Source organism: Dipodomys merriami, unplaced genomic scaffold (genome assembly GCF_024711535.1).
Source record: "Dipodomys merriami isolate MVZ:Mamm:240054 unplaced genomic scaffold, mDipMer1.0.p SCAF_126, whole genome shotgun sequence".
Lineage (NCBI taxonomy): Eukaryota > Metazoa > Chordata > Mammalia > Rodentia > Heteromyidae > Dipodomys > Dipodomys merriami.
In genome coordinates, this window is record NW_027202560.1 from 982,265 (window position 1) to 985,336 (window position 3,072).

Genomic DNA, 3,072 nt, shown 5'->3' on the forward strand with positions numbered 1-3,072 from the left:
AGGTTTAGGGGTAGAGTTAGGGTTAGGGTGAGTTTGAGAGTGAGGGTTAGGTTTATAGTGAGGGTTACGGTTAGGTTTAGGGTGAGTGTGATGGTTAGATTGAGGATTTGTGTTCAGTTAGTGTGATGTTTAGGGTGAGGATGAGGGTTAGGGTTAGGGTGAGGGTTAGGGTTAGGATTAAGGTGAGGTTTAGGGTTAGGGTGATGGTTTGGTTTAGTGTGAGTGTTTGAGTTAGGTTTAGGTTTAGTGTTAGGGTGAGGATTAGTGTTAGGGCGGGGGTTAGTGTTATGGTGAGGCTTATGGAAATGGTGAGAGTTAGGGTTAGGGTTATTATTAGGGTTAGGTTTAGGGTTACAGTTACGGTGAGGGTGAAGGAGAGGGCTAGGGTAGGGTTAGGATGAAATTTTGGTTTACGGTTAGGGTTAGAGTTAGGGTTAGGGTGAGAGTGAGGTTTACTGTTAGTGTTAGGGTTAGGGTTAGGATGAGGGTTAGGGTTCGGGTTAGGCTTAGGCTTAGGCTTAGGCTTAGGACGAGCATGAAGGTTAGGGTTAGGGTTAGGGTTAGGGTGAGGCTTAGGGTTATGGTTAGGGTGAGGGTTACCATGAAGTTTAGGGTTAGGATTAGGGTTAGGGTGAAGGCTAGGGTGAGGCTTAGGGTGATGGTTAGGGTTACGGATAGTGTTAGGTTTAGGATTAGTGTTAGGGTGAGGGTGAGTGTGAGGGTTAGGGTTAGGGTTAGGTTAGGCTTAGGGTTAGGGGGACCGTTAAAGTTAGTGTTAGGGTTAGGGTGAAGGTAAGGCTGAGGATTAGGGTTAGGTTTAGGGTTTGGGTTAGGGTTATTGTTATTGTTAGTGTTAGGGTTAGAGTTAAGCTGAGGGTGAGGGTGAGGGTTAAGATTAGGGTTAGATTGGCGTTTAGGGTTAGGGTTAAGGTTAGGGTTAGGGTTAGTTTGAGGGTGAGTTTTAGGGTTAGATATAGGTTTAGAGGGAGGGTTAGGGGGAGGGTTAGGGGGAGGGTCAGTGTTAGGGTTAGAGTGAGGGTGAGGATTAGGTTGAAGTTTAGGGTTATGGTTAGGGTTAGGATTAGTGTGATGGTTAGTGTTAGGGTTAGGTTTAGTGTTAGGGTGAGGGTAAGTGTTAGGGTGAGGGTTTGTGTTAGGGTGAGGTTTGTGGTTAGGGTGAGGGTTAGGATTAGGGTTAGGGTTACTATTAGGGTTAGGTTTAGTGTTTGGGTTGCTGTGAGGGTTAGGGTGAGGGTTAGGTTTAGGTTAAGTGTGAGGTTTAGGGTTTGGGTTAGGGTTAGAGTTAGGTTTAGGTTGAGTGTGATGTTTGGGGTTAGACTTACGGTTAGGGTGAGGTTTAGGTTGAGGTTTAGGGTTAGGGATAGTTTTAGGGTTAGGTTTAGGTTTTGTGTTAGGTAGAGGGTTAGGGTTAGGGATAGGGTTAGGAATAGGGTTAGGGTGAGGGTGAGTGTAAGGGTTAGGATGAGGTTTAGGTTTAGGCTTAGGGTTAGGCTGAGGGTGAGGTTGAGGGAGAGGGTTAGGGTTAGGTTGAGCATGAGGGTTAGAGTTAGTGGGAGGGTTAGGATGAGGGTTATGGTTAGGATAAGTGTTAGGGTGAGGGCTAGGTTGTGAGTGAGGTTTAGAGTTAGATTTAGAGTTAGGATTAGGGTCAGGTTTAGGGTGAGGGTGAGGGCGAGGTTTAGGGTTAGTATTAGGTTTAGGGTGAGGGTGAGGGCGAGGTTTATGGTTAGTGTTAGGGTTAGGGTGAGGCTAAGGGTGAGGGTTAGGGTTAGGGTTAGTGTTAGGGTTAGGGTTAATGTGAGGGATAGGGTTAAGGTGAGGGTTAGGATGAGGATTAGGGTTAGCATTAGGGTTAGGGTCAGAGTGAGTGTTAAGATTAGTGTTAGGCTTAGAGTTAGGGTTAGGTTTAGGGTTAGGATTAGTGTTATTGTTAGGGTTAGGGTTAGATTTATGGTGCTGGTGAGGGTGATGGTGAGGTTTAGGGTGGGTTTATGGTTAGGGTTAGGATTAGGGTTAGGGTGAGGGTGAGGTTTTGGTTTAGAATTAGAGTTAAGGCTAGGGTTAGGTCGAGGTTTAGGGTTAGGGTTAGTGTTAGGGTTAATGTTCCGGTGAGGGTTAGGTTAAGGTTTAGGGTTAGGATTAGTGTTAGATTTCGGATTAGGGTTCAGCTCATGGCTAGGGTGAGGGTGAGGGTTAGGGTAAGGCTTAGGCTTAGGGTTAGGCTGAGCATGAGGTTGAGGGTTAGGATTAGGGTTAGGGTCCTCAGTAGTTTTACGGTTTGGGTGAAGGTTAGGATGAGATTTAGTGTTAGGTTGAGGGTTAGTTTGATTATGATGGTAAGGGTAAAGGTGAGGTTTAGGCTGAGGGTGAGGTTTAAGATAAAGGTGAGGGTTAGTTTTAAGTTTAGAGTTAGGGTAAGGTTTAGAGTTAGGGTTAGGGTGAGGGTTAGATTGAGGATTCGGTTTAGGGTTATCGTGAGGTTTACGGTGAGGATGAGGGTTAGTGTTAGGGTGAGGGTGAGGGTTAGAATTAGGGTTATGGTGAGGGCTAGGGTGAGGTTGAGGGTTAGGGTTAGGTTTAAGGTGAGTGTAGGGTGAGGGTTAGGGTTAGGTTTAAGATTAGTGATAGGGATAGGTTTAGGATTAGGTTTAGGGTGAGGGTGAGTGTGAGGGTTAGGGTTAGCGTTAGGTTTAGGCTTAGGGTTAGGGTGAGGATTAGGGTTAGGGTTTGGGGTAGGGTGAGGGTGAGGCTGAGGATTAGGGTGAGGTTTAGTGTTAGAGTTAGGGTTAGGTTTAGGGTTAAGTTAAGGGTTAGGGTTAAGGTTATGGTTAGGGTTACAATGAGGGTTAGGTTTAGGGTTAGGGTTAGGCTTAGGGTTAGGCTGAGGGTGATGGTGGGGGTGAGGATTAGGGTTAGGGTTAGTTTTAGGGTTATCGTTAGTGCTATGGTTAGGGTTAAGTTTGCCGAGAGGGTGAGGCTGAGGGTGAGGGTTATGGTTAGGGTTAGGTTTAGGGTTAGTGTTATTGTTAAGGTTAGGGTTAGCATTACGGT